The sequence below is a fragment of the Triturus cristatus genome, chromosome 2_2 (genome assembly GCF_964204655.1).
Source record: "Triturus cristatus chromosome 2_2, aTriCri1.1, whole genome shotgun sequence".
Taxonomy (NCBI): domain Eukaryota; kingdom Metazoa; phylum Chordata; class Amphibia; order Caudata; family Salamandridae; genus Triturus; species Triturus cristatus.
Window position 1 is genome coordinate 44,848,583 of NC_140582.1, and position 20,047 is coordinate 44,868,629.

General features: G+C 50.3%; 1 long non-coding RNA gene across 1 annotated transcript in view; it reads left to right on the forward strand.

The window, feature by feature from the left end:
- Positions 1–13,442, forward strand: part of LOC146861807 (uncharacterized) — an 85,178-nt gene extending 71,736 nt beyond the window's left edge. Inside the window, exons 4-5 of the long non-coding RNA XR_014978341.1 lie at positions 10,875–10,934; positions 13,271–13,442. This is a non-coding gene — a long non-coding RNA (uncharacterized LOC146861807). The remainder of the gene's footprint in view (positions 1–10,874; positions 10,935–13,270) is intronic.
- The last annotated feature ends 6,605 nt before the right edge of the window (positions 13,443–20,047 follow it).

The window sequence follows — 20,047 nt, forward strand, 5'->3', positions numbered from 1 at the left end:
AGGACGCCTTCAAAAGCGCCACCCGCACCCACCACCAACTGATCCGAAAAGCCAAGAAAACAGCTTTCAAGGATCGACTTGACAACAACGCCCACAACAGCAAGGAACTTTTCAACATCGTCAAGGAATTTTCCAATCCCTCGGCCAACTCCAACGACATCACCCCCTCTCAAACCCTCTGCGACTCCCTAGCCTCTTTTTTCCACAACAAGATTGCAGACATCCACAACGGCTTTGACAACCAACCCGGAAACCAACCCACCCTACCATCTGCTGACCACCTTCCCCCCGTGAACACCCTTAACGCTTGGAACCCAATCTCCACTGAGGACACCATCCGCCTGATGAATTCCATCCACTCAGGATCCCCCACAGACCCATGCCCTCACCACATCTTCAACAAAGCAGACTCCGTCATAGCACCGCACCTCCGAGACGTCATCAACTGCTCCTTCAACTCCGCTACCTTCCCAGAAGACTGGAAACACGCCGAACTCACTGCCCTTCTGAAAAAACCAACAGCGGACCCCACCGAACTCAAAAATTACCGCCCCATCTCGCTTCTTCCATTCCCGGCCAAAGTCATCGAGAAAGCCGTCAACAACCAGCTCGCCGCTTTCCTCGAAGCCAACAAATCCCTCGACTCCTCACAGTCCGGCTTCCGAGCCAAACACAGCACTGAGACCGCCCTCATCGCAGCAACAGACGACATTCGAACTCTACTGGACAACGGAGACACAGTCGCCCTCATCCTCCTCGACCTCTCTGCAGCATTTGATACAGTCTGCCACAGCACCCTTCTACAACGCCTCAATAACATCGGAATCCAAGGAAAAGCACTTGAATGGATCACCTCGTTCCTCACCGGAAGAACCCAGAGAGTCCGCCTTCCTCCATTCAAGTCCGAGGCCTCTGAAGTCATCTGCGGCGTCCCTCAAGGATCCTCACTCAGTCCCACCCTCTTCAACGTATACATGAGCCCCCTCGCGGCCATCGCACGCCGACACAACCTCAACATCATCTCCTACGCGGACGACACTCAACTAATCCTTTCTCTCACCAATGACCCTAGCACCGCCAAAACTAACCTACACGAAGGAATGAAAGAAGTTGCCGAATGGATGAAACAAAGCCGTCTGAAACTGAACTCAGACAAAACTGAAGTCCTCATCTTAGGTACATCCCCCTCTGCATGGGACGATTCCTGGTGGCCTGAAGCCCTCGGAAAAGCACCCATCCCGACAGACCACGCACGGAACCTAGGCGTCATCCTGGATTCTTCACTCTCAATGAACAGACAAGTCAGCGCCGTATCCTCTTCCTGCTTCAACATTCTTCGCATGCTCAGAAAAACATTTCGCTGGATCCCCCTCGAAACAAGGAAAACAGTTACCCACGCTCTAGTCACGAGCCGACTGGACTACGGAAACACCCTCTACGCGGGTACTACCGCAAAGCTCCAGAAGAAACTCCAACGAATCCAAAACGCATCAGCCAGGCTCATATTAGACATCCCTCGCAACGAACACATCTCTGATCACCTTAAAGACCTCCACTGGCTACCCGTCAATAAGAGGATCACCTTCCGACTGCTTACCCACGCACACAAATCACTCTACGACATCGGACCAGATTGCCTCAACTCTCGACTGTCCTTCTACACCCCCTCCCGCCAACTACGATCTTCCAGCCAAGCCCTCGCCACTATACCTCGCATCAACAAGACCACCATGGGAGGCAGATCCTTTGCATACCTGGCTGCTAAAACATGGAACTCACTCCCCGCCTACCTTCGCCTCACCCAGAACCACCTAGCGTTCAGAAAGCAGCTTAAAACGTGGATATTTGACAAATAATCCTCCTCCCCTTCCTAAGCGCCTTGAAACCCTCTGGGTACGTAGTGCGCTATACAAATTTTATGACTTGACTTGACTTGACATAGTCCGTATTAAGCAGGGCCAGTGGTCGGTAGGACCCTAGCTGAGTGGCGTCTCGTCCAGGTTTGAGTAGGGAAATCACATAGGCCTCCCGCATGGACTCTGGTAGAGCGCCTTTCTCTAGAGCGGCCAGATAAAGGGTGTGGAGTTTGGGTATCAAGGATTCTCTGTAAGATTAATAGTATTCCACCGGAAGTCCATCTGGACCCGGCGCCTTCCCCGTAGCTAGTGAGAAGATGGCATCTCCTATCTCGTCTGCGGTGGGGGTTCTCTCCAGGGACTCGTGATGTTCTGCCAGGACCACTGGTAGCTCCACGGCTTCTAAGAACTCATCCATGTCACACGCCAGCCTTCTTCCCGTTGATCGGTACAAAGAGGGGTAATGAACTGTGAACGCCTGATGGATTTGCCATTGTGTATGTACCAGTGAGCCATCAGGGCCACACAAGGCGCCTATTGGGTCATGAGCAGTCTCCTGCCGTATCAGCCAGGCCAGGAGTCTCCCGGCCCTATCCAACGTGGCATGCACTCGAGCCGAGTGAGCCGCATAATTGAGGCAGCGCAGCCACTCTAGTAATTCAGTATGGCGCGCCCGAAGTTCTAGCAGGCGATTCAAGTCTGTACCCCCACCCTCCCCACGTAGCTCGCATGAGAGGAGGCGGGACTCCAGCGTAGCAAGAGCACTCGCCAGTTGCTTTCGGATATTCCAGGTCGCACCCAAGCAGTGCCCCCTGATGTACACCTTATGGGCGTCCCATTCTATCAGTTCGCTATCAGTGGAGCCCTTGTTAAGATCGAATTACTGTTCAATCGCCGTGCCCAAGGAGGCACAAAACTCCGTGTCCTCCAGGGCCACCGTCTGAAGGCGCCATGTCGGAACCGGGGGTCTGTCCGGCTGCCACCGGCGCACCAGGAGAAGGGGATTGTGGTCCGAATGCGTCCGGCCCATGTATTCTGCACGAACCACCCATGGAAGTACCAAAGGGGTACCCACCACCCTGTCTAACCGGACGTGGAGGCCGTGTACCGCAGAATAGTATGAATATACGCGATCAGCAGGGTGAACGCTCCGCCACAAGTCAATCAGGGTCCAGTGTGACAACCAGGTGGCCAGAGCTCTTGCATTTGACCCCACCTGTGTGCCTCGTAACGGCAGGAAGGACCTGTCCATATGCACATCTGGTACTGAGTTAAAATCCCCCCCAGAAGCCAAGGAAGGCCGACACACGGCGCCAGCACCGCCGACAGACTAGCCAGGAATGCGGGTTGCTCTACATTTGGTGCATAGAGGGACCCCAGTAGTACCTGCTGCCCATCTATTCTCCCGTGTACTAGGGTGTATCTCCCACCCGGGTCTACCAGCGCCTCCAAACAGACAAACGGGGTTCCCGCCCTTACCCATATCAGTGTGCCGCTAGCGTGTGCCGAACATGTGGTGCCATACACCTGCCCCCTCCAGCGCGTGCGCAACCTGCCCAGTTCCCTCGGCGTCATGTGTGTCTCTTGCAGGAGAGCTATGGCCACTGCGTGCCGCTGCATGTATGCAAAGACGGAGTATCGCCGCACCGGTGTATGCATACCTCGAACACTCGATGTAACTATATTCGTATTGGCCTTGCGGAAATCCTAAGTGTATACCTGTGGCAGTGCCTGGGGACGCCCCTCCAGGACGAGGAGCGGTGGGTCTGCGCATGACAATGCTGTGAGCTGCGGAAAACCATCAAATCAACATCGCACAAACATAGAACCGTGTGCATAAACAAATCAACAAAACCAAAGTAACCGCTAGGGCGAACCCCTCTACGGGTATTCGTCCAAACCATGAGGCAATGCTCACAAAATGTAACTAAGCCCAATGGTGGCTAGTGGGGCTGGCGTGCCGTAGTCGCCACGCGCAGATGTTTCCCTACAAAGGTGCCTGTGTACATGTGTTGGAAGGGACTCCCTTGACCGTGGCACAGCGCATGCCAGGGAGGTATATGGCCCTTGCTACATAAGCTGTCATGTGTGAGCATGCGCCAACACGGGTGCCCATACCTCTGCAAAGGGGCATTAACATGGCTGCCTCCCACCTCCCCCTCACTGCCGACCCCCCAGAGGTCCACCAACAAGGCCCCCCATGTCCTTATCTCACCATTCCGCGGACCACATGGGTTAGAACCAAGATGCACCAGTCTTCGGGTTCCAGAGCCTGTCTCCAGAGGTTACGCTCTGCAGGAAACACAGTCTCCCCTTTGTCCACACGTTACATTATGTGTTCCGATGTCTGGGGGGTTACCAGCGCCATCAGTTGGTCATCTGAGATCCCTGTGGACGGGGAAGACGAGCCGCTAGTCCCTGGATGACTCCGATCCCGGGTGGTCTCCCCTTGTCGACTCAGGGGATCCAAGCGTGGGCACCGCTGCCAACACTTCCTGTTGTTCCAGTCTACTCCTCTCCGGACTAGGAGCTACCCCCAGTCCCTGACTCTCCTCCCGCCGGGGTCCTTTCCCCCTGCGTCGTCGAGACCTCCTGCTGCGTTGTGGGGCCGGCTCCAATCCCTGCGGTCGCTGGCCATTGCTGCACCCAGTTTCATCTAGCCAGTCCCAGACCTCTGACGGAGTATCAAAAAAGCGAGTGCCATTATAGGCAACCACACGCAGACGTGAGGGGAACAGCAGTGCATACGGAATCTCTAGTTCACGCAGTCGGCGCTTTACCGCCAGATAGTTGCAGCGACGTTTCTGCACCAGTGCAGTATAGTCCGGGAAGAATTGCACCCTGCCACTAACAACTGTGATATCTCCCATCTTCCTGGTCTCACGGAGCACCGCATCTCTGTCCCGGTAGTTAAGGAGTTTAAATAGGAAGGGTCGAGGTCGAGACCCTGGGCTGGGCCGCTGTGTTGGAACCCTGTGGGCTCGTTCCACTACAAAGTGTGACAAGAGTTTCTCAGGTCCGAGCAGAGTCCGCAGCCACTCTTCCACGTAGTGCTCCAGCCGACTGCCTTCTTCACCTTCCAGCAGGCCCACCACGCGTACATTACTGCGCCGAGAGCGCCCTTCTGCATCGTCCACACGATCTTCCAGGGCGTGGACATGGTCAATTAAGTCTTGGAGGGCAGCAGTGTGGGTAGTCACTACGGGTCGCACTTCCTGAAGAGTCTGCTCATGCAGCGCCACCTTATGTGCCAATTTGCCGTGATCCGCGTGAAGCAGGGTGAAGTCTACCGTGACCTTATCAATGTGGGCCTCCAGTGATGACCTCGTCTGCTCCAGCGTGGAGCCGATCCGCTCCACCGCGGCCAGCACCGAATCCAGCTTAGCTGCCAGGAGCTCAGTCTGTGGGGTTGTGCCAGGGTCCCTGGTCTCTGGGACATGGCCCGGGTTGGCAGTCGGGGCCTGGCTGTCCCTCGGGGCATTGCGCAGCCGGCCCATGACTAGCTGCTGCGCCGTGGGCATCCGCACGCGGTCCGGGCGACCAGTAGGCTAGCCGAGCCCAGTCGCCGCAGGGCTCCACTCCTCAAAGCCGCTGTCTGCGCAGGCCCGCCGTCACATTCGCAGAGCCGCAGCGCCAAAAGCGAGTGTTCAAGACTAGCCGGAGCAACTGGCTGACTAATCCTGCCCCCTTGCGCTCGTATCTTCACCCCCGTGGAGCCGGGCACCGCTGGCACCCCAAAGCGCTGCGAGTCACCGTTGGGGCCACCACTCCACCGACCGCGGACTTGTGCCGAAACACCTCAAGCCAGCCTCCAGCAACGTCCCACCACAGAGTGCCTCGCCCATGGTGCCTGCAGTGGGGGCTACAGCATAATGGCCGCCAGTTGCGGACCTCGCACAGTACACCACGTGTGGGTCCCCCTTTTACCTCCACTGTACTCCTGTGTGTGAGTCGAGCGCTCAGGGGTATAGGTTCCGCCGCGTTGTCACTCCTCCGGCATGTTGTCGTCACCACAGGGCAGTCAGCCGGGCGCCACAGCAGGGGGCACGTCACCTCAGCCTTTGCGTCCAGGGGACCGTGCTCTGGCGATCACAGGACTGTAGAGCGCCTCCGACCGGAGTGTCAGGAGTATCCTGCTCTGGTGGCGTGTGGCCGATGAGTCCCCTGTCCGAGGCCTAATGCCCCAGTACACTCAGCGCAGGCCGCCTCCCGCTCCGCACGTCCATCGAGTGTGGGCGTATCTCCGCATACCCATCGGGCGCAGACCGCCTCAGTCCCGCGGCAACTTTTCTAGGCTGCACTCGTTGACGGCTGCCGCACCATTCATTAGCGAGCTGGCTACACCGCCGTGTCACCACTTCCGGTGCTGCAACCACCGCGGCCCAGGGAACACATGTCCGGCCTCAGCGTGTAGTCGGGCGCGCTGCCGTCAGCGGCGCTCCAGCGCCAAGCGCACGGCCACCGGTCCCAGTCTTTAGGCAGTTGCGGGGCGTCGCACGGCAACCACGCGTGCCGACTGTCATGCCGATATGTCGGGAGGCGGATGGGCTGCCCCCCCCCAGCTTGCAGCGCCCTGCAGGGGCCCCTTGCAGGAGAAATCACAGGATGAAGGCACCAGTCGGACGGAGCTCTACGGGCTCGCGGCCATCTCGATAGCGCAGGTGTCATCATGACACCCTTGCATTCTCTATTTGTGCAGTGACCACAGTATTGTCATGAATGTCCATCACTGGCCAATGACTTCCAGGATGTGATATCCACATTGCAAACACAATGATACATCCCACGCGCATTGTAAGGCACATGGCTGGACACACTCCCCAATACGGTATCAGCATCAGGCCAGTATCAGCCTCTTAGCGTTCAGAAACCATTGAAAGCAATGAAAGATGCCGCATACACACTACAGTAAGCATATTAACATTAGCGGTTCCTTAGCGTCCAGATTTTTATCGCTAATCATGAAAACGGGCCGCATACCCATTACAGTAAGCATATTGACATTAGCGGTTCCTTAGCGTCCAGATTTTTATCGCTAATCATGAAAACGGGCCGCATACCCATTACAGTAAGCATATTGACATTAGCGGTTGCTTAGCGTGTATATTTTTGTCGCTAATTCAGAAAACGGGCCGCATACCTATAACCGTATAAGCCAGAGTACAGTAGCGGCCCCTTAGCGTGCATTTTTTTGTTGCAAAGTGGGAAAATTGTCTCTAACACACAGGAAGTGATCTATGGCTGCTTCCTGTCTCCATGTGTGTGGCATTCACTTTCACTTTCTCTTTTGAGCACATTTTGGTGGAATTGGATGAGTGAGGAGGTGTTGGTGTGATTGTGCTGTTGGAGATTTGGGATAGGAGTGTTGCTGTGGTGCTGTGTCCTGTCTATTGTGTTTTTTTGATTTGTTTCACATTTAATTCAATTCATACTGTCTATTGTCCTCAGTCTTGTTGTGTTTTGTGTGGGTTTTTGTTACTATTTTCCTCATTGGGTTTTTAGTTTTGTCTTGTGGTGTTGAGAACTGGGGTGTGTGGAGATGCTGGGGGTGGGCAGGTCAGGGCGGATGTCTGAGGAGGCATTGGGGGGCTTCCTCAGGCTGGTGCGGTACTACCTGCCTCTGATGCTGGAGAGGGGAGGGCGCATCCTCCAGGGCCATGGTGTTGCGGTGCGCAAGTTGCGTTGGGAGCGCGTGCGGGCGCAAATGCTCCGCTGTTTCAAGCTTAACCGGACTGTGCGGCAGTGGAAGCACCGCTGGCAGGACATGCTGGCGCGGGAGGCGGACCTGCTGGATTACACCGGTGTCATGCCTGGCATCCAGGGTGGTAAGTACCAATTCCCTTGTTGGCCACAACTAATGTTACGTACATATATTAGTGATGTGTGTGAGAAGAAGATAATGGTGCATATGTATCAATAACCGTATTTGCGAATCGCAAATGACGATTAGTCGCAAATTGCAATTTGAGATATGCAAAATGGGAGGTAGGTCACATTTAGCACATATGTACCACATTTTGATTATTCCCTCAGTGCTAATGTTAAATCGCAATTCTGCCATTAAGGAATACCTTCACACTCACAACTAAGGGCCAGGAGGCACATAGGAATGAATGTGAAGTCAGTCTCAAATTGCAAATAGGACTTGGTAATCACCAAATCAGAATTCTTTCTAAGGTGCAAGTGTGTCATGAGTACACCCTGATGCCCCCCTGAAATTAGCCTGTGTGCGCATATGGCGCACATACATGCCATAAGGGCATGAATGTGCACCACATGGCACATATGAAAATGCTATATATTGCTATTCTATTAGATTTTGCAACATACCACCAACTTGAAGGTGCTGGTAATTCGCAATTTCTCAACGATAAGTTGCACAACTTGGGTGCTTGTTACCTGGCATGTAAGGATTTGCTATTTGCGATTAATTAAGGGGCATATGTCTCAAAATCCGTAATTGAGATTTGCAAATATCGATTTAGTGCAAATGGATATTTGAGAATTGCAAAACGGGATGTATGTAAAAAATCGCTAATATATTGCTATGTCTTGTTATTCCTTAATTGCGATTAGCAAATCGCAAAATTGCAATTAAGGAATACCTTCACATTCATTCATATGGTCCAGGAGGGCCATAGGAATTAATGGGAAGTGAATCTAAATCTGCTATTCTCTATTAGAGATTTGCAGATTAAGATTCATTTCAAGGCTGCAAGGGTGTCTTAATGAGCATGTGTGCACATATTGCGCACATGCCATATATGTGCGCAAGGGCATGTATGTGAGCCACATGGCACTAACAAAAATTCCAACAAGGGAATTTACCCAATAAATCACAAATTACCACCAACTTGAAGTTGGAGGTAATTTGCGAGTTCTGAATGAGGAGTCGCACAACCTGGGTGCTTGTTACATAGCAGTTAAGGAATCGCAAAATGCAATTCCTTACAGGCTAATGAAAAATTGATGATTTCAAAAATTAGCACTTTGTCAATAATGCAATATGAACATGGCTGATGCATCACGTTTTCCTATTTTTGATTTGGTAGCGCTCTTTTGTAGCAAATCGCTGCGTTAGGAAAAAATATATCGTTTGATCCATATGCCCCTAAATGCTCATGCAAAATCTGTGAAACACAAACATGGCAAGTTATCTATTTTGGCAATGTTAAAAAGCCTCATACATCCAGTTTTGAAATTTTGGCTTAACAAAAGCTGGGTTCTTGCGAATGTCAGTGTTTGCCAATGAAAAATAGCTTGATACATATGCCCCAAGATGTTTTCATGCAGTCCGAAGACCGTGATACCGTAACAACCTGGTTAATGTACAGGAAATTGAAATAAATACTTGCGCATGATGTCCTTGACGTTGGATTTGCATTACACACTCTTCCCACTACAGTGTGTGCAACAGTATGGAAGGTGTTGGGATAGTCTTGAAATATACGCATTGATGATGTGCGCCATGCAGTGTGCAAGGTGGAGTGGCAATTGGCGTTGCAATGACCGCATCTAGTAACTGTGCCACTGCAAATACAACATAGGAATGGACATCCCCGGTGTCTAAATTCCCATTACACACATGGCTAATGTGAGCTAATACTCTGCAGGAAGGGTTGCAGGGGCATGGTGGTGTTTGCATGTTGAAGTATATCCAGGGGTGTGTCTGTTTAAGAGCAATGTACAGAGTTAGTGCTTGGAGATGGAGAACAAATTTGCCTGTCAGAGGTGTAGCATAATTGTGCCACAGACCATATGAGCAAGTTATGAAAAGGAGCCGACTCACAATCAGGTCCCTCTGGTGCGGGGAACTTGCAATGGCCCAGCTGCTTGGATTGTCGGGTCCTTTGATGTGCCATGGAAATGAAGTTGGATGTAAAGGTATGTTTGCACAGAGTTGTGGATGGCTGTGTAATCCTGGGTGCACATTTTGAATGTGACTCGAGCTGTGATGTGGAGACAGTGGAGTGTGCGCAGGTGGTGGGAGGTGTGCCAGGGTCCTGGCATTGTGATGATCTGTCCCGTGGTTGCATTTGAGATGTCCTGCAGCTTGTGGTTGTGGTTCATGTTACATATGTCATCGACTGTGTTGCCGTAGTAAGGTGAGCAATTGCAGAGGGCATGAGTGAGTCTCTATGTGTGTCTGAGTAGGAGTCATTTGAGTGTCTGACATAGGGGGCAGAGTGTGTGGAAGCACGATGATGAGACCGGATATATCTAGCAATTATCTTGGACATCGAAGTCCATGATGGATTACATGTCGCATGCTTGGGCCGTCTTGGGGTGTGGGTCCACCATGTCGTGTGAGGAGCCTGTGTAATTATATGCCTGTATGTTTTTGTGCATGATGGGTACTTCTATTTAGTTGTTGCTCACTTGTATGCAGCTCTTTAACATACATATAGCAAGCTCTGTCATTGGTTCCCAATACTTCTGTATGCTGTAGTTGTGTTGGCTAGATGTGTCGAGGAGGATTTGCCAGTCGCATGCCTATGATACAATGTTGAGTCCATGGCTGATCACGATTGTGGCGTGCCCAGACATGTAGATGTGAACGATTGTAGGGCTGAATGAGGATCGCTGGGGGACCCCACGCCTGGTCTGACCCACACGTATGTAAGTTGAGGAAAGAGCAGATAGAGTTGAGGGCCTTGGCTTGGATCCCTTTCTTGTTTAGTCAGCGGCCTTTGTGAGACAGTGCTGAATGCCGCTGCAATTGGTCGAGGATGATGATTGAAATAGTAGATGTTGCGCTCTGTGTGGATGAGGTGCCTTGACATTGGGTGGAAAAACTCTGTAGTGCATCTCGGCCAGCAGTGATGTTTTGGCTGTGCAGCATCTGCTTCAACATGTTTGTGTGTGGATGCCATTCAGAGTAGGCCCAGTCAGGTTGACAACATGCAGTCAACACCACAGGGATGTAGCATTGTTTGTCAGTGTAACTATACACGTTTTGAATATGCCACCTTTGCTGGGGTTTATTAACACCACCTATTTGCATTTGTCCTCTCATAGATGGCCGGCAACCAATCACCCAAGGGGACATTGACCGTTTCCGGGACCCACACGCCACCGGTGAGTAGTGACCAGAACCATTGGTATGTTGCGTGGTCATGAGTGTCTTTGCCAAATGGAGCATGTTGTTGATCTTTAGTATGTGTGTGTATGGCATGTAAATTGCCTATGATGTGCTCAGGTATCCAGCCTTTCCGTACAGTGTCTAATATGGTAGGGATAAGGAGTACAATGCATTTCAATCTGACTTGTGATTCTGGCTATCAACAGTTATTGATACACATGTCAATGTATGTGCCTATTTGCGAGCAAATAATGCTGCCAACTAGGCATTTACACTGCAGTTGTGATGGCAATAGGCCACTAGCATTTTCTCCCATGTTCCTTTGCACAGCCTAAGCAAGATGGCACACATACATGCGTTTCTAAATCGTCAAGGGGCCTGCAGTGGGTGTAGCATTGTGCAGAATGAGGCAGTGCCATGATGTCCGTACAAGTTCAGAAATCTTGGCACAGTGATGCCTAAGGTATGCTGCATGGCACAGAAGCAGAAGTGGCAGGGTGTAGCTCTGATCCAATATTGTCAATGGTGTGTTACACACACACATTCCTTTGATGTGTATGGCAATTGTGAATTTATATTTGTGCACTACAGTGGTGTTGACAGGCTATGTCCGTGTGGACATACCAGGCTAGAATCAGGATCATGTGTACAAACTCATCGGACTCATTTTGTGACATCACTTAACACACATTTCCTTGGCATGCATTAGCTATGCATCATTTCTTTGCACATAGATGACCTCATCAGGACTGACGCAACAAGATGTGTGTGTAGCAATTACACAATCCTCATGACCCCAGTGTGCCATTACAAAGTGTAATCCATTGTAACAGTGTGCGTAGTTGCAGCATGCATACTCATCTCTACTATGGATTGCAATTGTGGTTTATAACACATGCATGACTGGCATTTGTGGGTCAATGATGTATCCCCGTCGCAGTGGATGACTATCACCAATTGCATAGTAATGGTGGAGTGAGTAAGTGCCTCAGTCATACCATGTGTGCGGCATGATGCAGCATGATTACAAGTGTGATTAGGGCAGTCCCAGCCCTGTTATTGTGCATGTAGTGTGAGACTCCAATAGGTATGTATTCACACCTGCACACATACCCCCTATCGTGTCTTGCCACTGACTTCATGTGCTGCACACAGTTCCTGGGGGACACACATGTCTGCACAAGTGCATTGTACAGAAATACTAATGCAGGGTTTTAGGTTTTACGGTATGCGATGGTGCCCACAATGTATACGTAGAGGTTTGGAGCTGAAGAGTAAAACGGTGCAAATAGGACGAGGGGAAAACAAACCCTAAACCCCTCCAGTAGACCGGAGTCTAAAATAGGAAACAACATAGAATGCCCATGCACACGTTACGAGTAAGTACTGTATCAATACAGGAAGTAATGGTAAGTAATGGTAAGAACAGCAGTATAGACACAAATTACAGAAATCCAACACGTTTCTTTTTCTTGGTTTAATATGATTCCGTTGCCCAGCCAACACGTGTTTCGTCCGGGTGTAAGACCCACGACTTCTTCAGGGCATCAGGCGCAACGTGAACGCATGATTAAATAACTACATGCGATCGCCGATCTGTTTACGAACCGGACTCCAACTACACTCCCAGACGCACTCGTCTCACAGGTCCTTACTCACTTGGGCTACTCACCCCTGTGTAACTCGTCCAATTAGTGACCATTACATGTTTTTTTCCCGTACAGCCGGGACGGAATTATAACCGGCGGAGAGATCCACTTACTGTTCACGTTGCGCCTGATGCCCTGAAGAAGTCGTGGGTCTTACACCCGGACGAAACACGTGTTGGCTGGGCAACGGAATCATATTAAACCAAGAAAAAGAAACGTGTTGGATTTCTGTAATTTGTGTCTATACTGCTGTTCTTACCATTACTTCCTGTATTGATACAGTACTTACTCGTAACGTGTGCATGGGCATTCTATGTTGTTACAAGTGCATTGTAATTGCAATGCAGCTGTCTGTCACAGGGTGGGAGAGGTTTGAGCTGTGCACGTAGGGGTAATGCCTCCCGAATGAAGTCAATTGTACAGGTCACACGCAGCACGGTTGTCCAAAGGTGCCATGTTTGTAGTGTATCCTTAGCTTTCTGGTGTGTCAGTGCATGTCCCATGCCATGCACTGTCATGTCAGTCTCAATCGCATGTAGTTATTTAATCATGCGTACACATTGTGTTTAACAGGTCAGTCATTGACGTAACATGTATTTTTCCACTTGTGATACTGATCTCATGTTGTACAGTTACATAGTGTAAGCCAACGAAAACTGACATAGATTTTTATTCTCTCTCAGACAACATGACACCTGAGGAACGGCACCGGTTCCAGGTGGCCAAGGACCGGTACCTCCATGTGCGTAAGGTTCACAGGGGATACCGCTTGATGGCACGGAGGTACCGGGCAGAGAGGAGGGCAGGGACCTGGCCAACGCTGCCAGAATGTGTCACCCCTGGCAGCGGCTCAACAACGTCGTGGATCCCGGGATGTTGGTCCCCCTGCTGCCACACCCGCACCAGTGCCAGGCCAGGCCTGCATGCACCGCCACCTGCGCCAGCACCGGCACCAGCACCCACACCAGCGCCTGCACCCACGCCAGACCCGGCACCAGCACCAGCACCTGCACCCGCACAAGCCCTGGCACCAGCACAAGCCCCGGCACCAGCACCAGCACCTGCACCCGCACCTGCACCGGCACCAGCCCCGGAACCAGCCCCAGAACCAGACCAGGAACCAGCACCAGCACCTGCACCGGCACCAGCACCAGCCCCGGCACCAGCACCGGCACCAGCACCGGCCACCATGGACCCTGGACTGTCCCTGATCATGCAGACTCTGAATAGGCACACAAAGCTCCTCGAGGACATCCACCATGGATACTCCACCCTTAACCGGCAGATGACTGAGATCAGGGAACACCTTGGCCTGCCCTGAAACACTACCCCAGTTCTCACCTCCCCCCCTCTTCTCACTTCCCACACTGTCCCCTTTTCTCATTATGTTGTGTCATGTCCTAGTTGTATGTGTTGTTTAGCATAGGTTTAGTGTAGGGTTAGTTAGGGTTAGTTTTAGACTGTTTTTACTATTTGTATTTCATAGGATTTGGGGATAGGTTTCATTTATCTTTGGGGGGGTTGATGTCTTTATTCATGTTCTGTATTTGTAAATAGTTATTTAAGATAGTTTTATGTCGCATTCAGATTTGTACTTAGGTTAGGGCTAGAGTTAGGGACATATATTAGTGTAGGTTTCATTTTCATAGATCTGTGTTTGTTCAATAAATGTGGTTTAACATAGATTTCTGCTCGCGCCTATATCATGGCTGATGCGGGGGAGTGGGTCTGGCACCATCGTGTGCAAATCATACCATCTGTGGAGAAAACTGTGTATGTGTAAGTATGGTCGGGACCTGTCACTCAGCAGGATGGATAGAACCCAGAAACCTTAGATGTGAGCACATTGACCATGCATGTCTGATAGTTTAGCAAGTGTGGTGTACGGCCTACTCTGGTGACAGTTCATGGTGAACTCAAACATCTCACATGTTCCTGGCCATGGCCAATCAATCTCCATTCCATGCATGCTGTTTGCAATTTGTGGTTCCATTGTTAATGTCACATGGCACTAATGTGTCAGTGAGTCACATGGGTGATATGAGTCTGAGTAAGGACATTGGAATGGTGGTCACTCAGAGGTGTCTTGGAGTATTGGCACTGTCTGGGATACCGATTTAACTTTGATTTTCTTGCCATTGTGACACACTTACTCAGGACAGCAATGGCTTGGGACCTGATGTTTGTTTGCAGATACACTGTTGTGCTGCACACAAGTGGTTACCTGCTGCATTGCTACCTGTACCAACAGTGCCATAGCCACTCATCCCAGCTGTTACTATCGCATTGTCTCATAGTGATGACACCCTTGTAATCTTTACACTGAGCAAGAGTATATGCAGAGTGCAGCTCACATGACATCCGTGGGCACATTGGGCGATATGTGTGCACTTCATGGCAGTGTTCAGAAGTAGCTATTGCATATGTTTTGTACAGGTAGGAGCTAGCTGACTCAATGCACTTTGTAATCAGTACGTATTGTGGACTCAACTTCAGTGTGGCCTAGTTTGTAGTTCCATATATGTAGGTTTGACCAGTGCCCTTGGGTCTCCTCTACAATGTGAATCTGTTGTGAAAACCTAGACATGTGACATGCAATGTGCTACATTACATCAATCTTTGGCTAACAGGTCCCGTGTTTGGCTATATGCAGGGAGAGTATGCTTTGCTATCATTCTTTGTGACACTACTTCTATCCTGCAACAGACTTGAACATGTTGTCACAGATGCATCTTGTTAGTAAGTGGCAAGGTATATGCTGTTTCTAAATAGGTATGGTGTGCACAGAGTCCACAGTCACCAGAGTTTGTGCAGAGTTCAAAGTTGGATATGACCTTACACTATGGAGTATTACCTTGGTCAAGCAGTGAGGCAGGATCAGAGGACTGTACTAATCCTTAGTTGTACACACTCATTCAGCAGGTCGTCTCACACACTCAATAACTGAACTCAACGCCACTGTTTTTCATCCAAAAATATATGTAAGTTTAATTTTATGACCAACAATAGGTATCAACAGATACTCACTCAGATAGCGAGGCCTTAGTTACATACTTTGGCAATGTGCCATTGACTTTGTTAGTTAATAGTTACAAGTTGTTGCAATAGGCAATACAATTTCTAACACAATAATACATTGAGCTAAATGTGAGTTAGAAGTGATTTGTTAATGATTACTTCCAGAATATCTTTTTTAAGTCATGGCAAGGTCTTGGAAACATGTGAGTATATCCATTGTAGTTGCTGTTGTTATTTTCTGCAAATAATTAGCAAGTACTAAACGTGACCCTAAGAAGAAATTTGACAGAGTCACTGCCAATGCTTTCCTATGAAGGTAAATAGTGTGATTGGTAAGTAGGGTTGTGAGTGGTTTTCTGGATCAGTGCTGGGCAACAAGATCCAGCATTGGTATCTCTCCCAATAGCAGTCGAGTTTTTCAATTTCTGTTAGTTGTAGATTTTCAAGCTAAACTTGTAGGGGCCGATTTATGTTCCCTGGCGCATCCCTGCATATAAGCAGGGATGCGCCAGGGAAGATGCATCACACAAGTTTGCCCTTGCGCCACCGCAGATGCGCCGCATTTACAATGCGGTGCATCGTGGCGCAAGGACATGCAGATGCATGACGCATCTGCCGGCATAAGGTTGGCGCAGTGCTGAAGTTGTGTCGCAAGCGCACCGCAACTCCAGCACTGTTCCAACCTGCCCTATACCTAACATGGTGCGTCACGCCTTACGCCTGCTTGAAGCAGGCATAAGGATTTGACGCACCAGCGTCAGAAAAGTGACTGCGTGAAATCTTGTAGATTTCACTGCGTCACTTTTCCGAGGCTTTTTCCGACGTAACGCACACCCTGCATACATTAAACCTGATGCAGATTTATTGTGGCGCAGGGCTTTACAACGTGACGTATCTCCCTAGATACGGCACGTTGTAAATCTGTCGCAGCATGGCGCTAGCTTTGCACCACCGCTGCGTCACAAAAGTGACGCAACGGCGATGCAAAAGTGGCGCACGGGGCTTGTAAATCTGCCCCGTAATATTTATGATCTCAACACTTACAAGGACTTTATAATGAGACCAATCAATGTTATCCTATGGAATGAAATTAGCTTATCGGCTGTTTGTTAATTACTCGACTGGCAGAGTGAAGGTTCTGGCCACAGACTCAAGGTTCCCCCAGGCTCAGGTTTGTACAGTTGGTACACCCTCTGTGGGACTGTTTCAGACGGGGGCAGAGTGAGTGTTGCACGATGTTATCCCATGGGAGGCAGGAGGTCCTTGGTTGCTGGCTGCTGACTAGCTAGCCACACAGCTGTGTGAGCTGGGGTCCAGGTCAGTTGCTCAGGGCAAATGTGGGAAGTAGGTAGGATTAGAAGTCACACTGCCGGTGCCACTCAGGCAGGTGGGTGGAGGGTGCCTTTGACCCTTTGTGCGCTCCTTGCATTTCAATGGGAAAGCTTCTGGGCAAACCAAGGCTGCAAGCTTGGGTTTGCAGATTGTTCATGTGCCCCCACCACATTGTAAGTTAAATAGGGTATTTTGAGGGTGGGTATGTCCCCCATAGTCGGGCATAGTGGGCCGCAGGGCGCCGGGTGCTGGGGTGACTTTGGGTCAGAATAAATCTTACCCTCTGATGATTGTGACCGGGGGGGTCCGTGGTTTGGAGGCTGCAGGCGCTGTAATGAGCGTCGCGGTGAGACCTTCTTGGCCAGAAGTGGGCTCACAGTTTGCGGGGGGGGATGTCATCGTGGTCTTTGTCCACTCCAACACAGGCCAGGCTTGTCCAGTGCAGGGTGTGCATGCTTTGCGGTTCCGTGATGATGCCAGGGGTTGGAATCTTGCTTTGGCCAGAGCTACTGCTCATGGGCCTCCCATATGATCAGAGTCACAAGGTAGCCAGGTCCACAGGGGTTAGTGATGTTGCTGGCCACAAGTGGGGCTGGCATTCAACACGGAAAGCAGTGACAGTGACACTTGTCTATATACGGATAATTCTTGGGATAATTCCCACATACTCAGGACTACCTAATAATCGAAGTGTCCTTACATTGGATGTTTCTTTTACACCTACTAAGGTCTCAATTGCGGGTTTTGGTTGTACCTAAGAACCCTTTGGAATATAAGGATCTACATCACATGGCTTGAGGGGTTCTCCCCACAAATATCATTTGAAATTATATTGCCCTGACGAAGTTCCCAAGGCACAAGGGAACGAAACGCGTTGGCTGTGTGCCGTTTCTGTGTCAATCATCTTCGAATAAAAAGAAAACGAAAAAAAAGACTTCTGAACTACAAGTGTCTGTTTCCTACAACTACCGATGAAGTGCACCTTCCCTCTTTTTCTTATGAACTCTTGTGTTTAAATAGCATCTTTCAACAGCAGATGCTGGAAGACGTTGCACTCACTCTAAATTTGCATAAATAATTGAACTTAAGTGCTTGACCTTGGTCTGCTGTTGGTTGCTTTGTTATTACAAGTGGGTCTGGGCTGTGGCCGGAACAGTTTCAAGGGCCAACAGACCGGTAGGGCTGGGGCATAAGCAGTTGGTGTACTTGTCTCCTTAGCAGCTGCACGGTAGTTCATTTAATCTTGCTCTTCATTAATTTTTCTAAATCAGGCAAAGGTAGCTTCAGGGTGCCTGTCAAGACTATGTGTCTTTGCATTACAGGTAGGTACAGGGCAGGGACCAATGTGTCCCTGCCCTGGGGTGGATACACACAATATCCTACCACTCACCTGCGGTAGTGGGCCAGTAGGCTAGTCCTGATTGTGCGGTGCTTCGCATCTTCAAGATGGAGTGCGCACGGAGATGGCCTTCACCTCGCCTGCCCCAGCTGAGGGTTGGTGTGGGCAGGCTGGAACATACACCTGTACTTATTATGTGTTTCCGGCCACTCTTCCTGCAAGAGTGGGTGTCAGAACGGGGTGTTGTAAACAGTTTTCTGGGTACAGCCCGTGGCCTGTCGAAGCTCACTGAGTCTGCATGCCTTTGAAGGTTCCCCCTGGCCATCCTGGGGGAAGATACCTAGCACCCTGCCCAGCATGTGCATTATTGCAGGCCCAGGGTAGCGGGGGCTGTGCACCCTGGGGTCCATCAACATGTCTGATGTATGGCAGCCCAGGCAGCCTCCCAACCAGACGTGGATTGTAGGTTAGTTGTCCATGGTTAGACAATTGTGGATATTAGTTGTTCGGGAAGGAACATAGGCCCTGGGCACCTGATTGCCAGGAGTCAAGGGCACACTCACTCAAAGTCCATTCAGCAGTTCCTCAACAACTGGGTGAATCCCATGCATGAAAGATACTAATTTATCTGATAAATACATGTAGTGTCACCCGATTTTTGAGATTGCTAGTTGTGCCATGATTTCAATGTTGTCATTGCAATTTTGGCAGTTAAATCTTGTTAAGCACCCTGTGGGACTTCTTCACTCTCTGACTCCGGTTGTCTCATCTTTGCTGTCATTGCAAGTGTCCTTTATTTTGGAAGACTGTGCCCCCTTCTGATGGGTTTAGTTGTATTGCTCTTTCACATTTCTTAGCCTGTATTTGGACAGGTGCTTTTCCAACCACCTCTACTCTCCCTTCCTACCACAGTTTCCCCTGCTGAGCCGCACAGCGACACGCACCTTTGTGACACCTGCATGCCAGGCTGATCCTCCATAATCCCCTTCCACTTGCATACCTCCACGGCGGGTCCACACAAAGTGCAGGGACATCCTGGGTCCCATGACGCAACTACACAAGTTGCCACTAAGATGCTAGCACACTCAACGCCCTCTACATAGGACAATAACACACCAGCTTCATCGACAGCACAGTACGCACACAAGGACACATCTCCAGCCGGTACTGCATTGTCACCATCATTGACTCTGGAACTCCAACCACTCAGTTGTAAGCTAACTACCTCAGATGCATTGTCCCCAACACCTGCCCTAGATGCCAACACACAAGTGAACTCTGGGACCTACTCAACTCAACCTCCCCAGACATGGTCTCCATGGCAGTGACCTAATTGTGCACCGCCTCTGAACACTCCCTAGCCATAGCCATCCTGTGCAGCTACAAGATCAACCACAGGGAGCGCACCAACGGAGTAGGACTATGAATTGACATATTCAACATGGAAACTCACCGAGTCTGAAACAACCACTGCAACATCCTCATCAACGCATGGGTGCCCTGAGTGATTTCAAGTGTATAACGTGTAATGTCAGGGAGCTGCACACCATGAGCCGCCGACATAAGGTCCGTGCCTACCTTGTGCGAAGAGGGATACACGTAGCGTTCCTCCAAGAGACTTACAATATGGGGTCAGAGGGTCTGGCGCTGCGGCGCAGGTGGAGGGGTCAGGTTTACCATACTTCGTACTCCGCATTTGCGCAAGGAGTGTTGGTGTGGATTGGAGCCGGTGTCCCCTTTCAACTGGTGCATCAGATTGTCGATCCGGAGG